Genomic DNA, 1,091 nt, shown 5'->3' on the forward strand with positions numbered 1-1,091 from the left:
TGAGTCAGAACCAACTAAATGGCAGTCAACAACAACAATATACATATTTTAACAATATGAAATTATATATAAAATACCTGAAAATATTGAATGATGTAGAAAGCATTAAAAAAAAAAAAGGAATACAGAGACAATGCACCAGAAAGCATTGATCAACATTCAACCATGTAAAGAGGTAGCATATAATCATGATTTGATGATCTCCAAGGATTTGTTAAAGACATTAACAAAAAACAAACTGGTATACAGTTGACAGAATACCAACTGAAATTTTTTGATCAGCAGCAATGGAGGCCTTTACCTGTCCATGCCAAGATTTTTGGAAGACTGTTACTTGGCCAACTGGTAACAGTCCAACTGAATGGAGTCAATTCATATTTTTGCCTATTCCAAAGGAAAATGATCCAACAGGAATTTGAAATTATCAAATAATATCATTAATATCAAATGCAGAGCAAGGGGATATTGAATGGCTGAAAATAAAGAAAGTTGTGCTTCAGGGTTGAACTCTTTCACAAGACTCACCCATACTTAGCAACCTGTGATATGCAGAGGAGACAACTCTGCTTGCTGAAAAAGAAGAGGACTTGAAGCACTTAATGTTAAAAATCAAAGGATTTTGATTTTTAACATTAACATTTTTAACATTTCCCTCAGTATGGATTGCACCTTAATGTAAAGAAAACAAAAATTCTCACAACTGGACAAATAAACAACATCATTGTAAACTTAGCAAAGATTGGTATTTCCAAAGAGTTCATTGTACCTGAATCCACAGTCAACAACCATGGAGACAGCCGTCAAGAAATCAAAGGGTGAGACAAATCCACTGCCAAAGACGTCTTTAAACTGTTAATGAACAAAGATGACACTCTGGGGATTAAGGTGTGCCTGTCCCAAGTCATGGTATTTTCAATTGTTTCATATGCATGTCAAAACTTTACAATGAATAAAGGAAGACAAAAGAAGAATTGGTGCATTTGAGTTATAAATTATTGGATTGACAAAGAAAATTGAAATGAAAATTTCTTCTGGTTTCCAGACATCCAGGGTCAGAGAAAAAGAAGATTCTCATAGAGATGAATTGACAC

This window comes from Chrysochloris asiatica, unplaced genomic scaffold (assembly GCF_000296735.1).
Source record: "Chrysochloris asiatica unplaced genomic scaffold, ChrAsi1.0 scaffold00084, whole genome shotgun sequence".
Classification (NCBI taxonomy): domain Eukaryota; kingdom Metazoa; phylum Chordata; class Mammalia; order Afrosoricida; family Chrysochloridae; genus Chrysochloris; species Chrysochloris asiatica.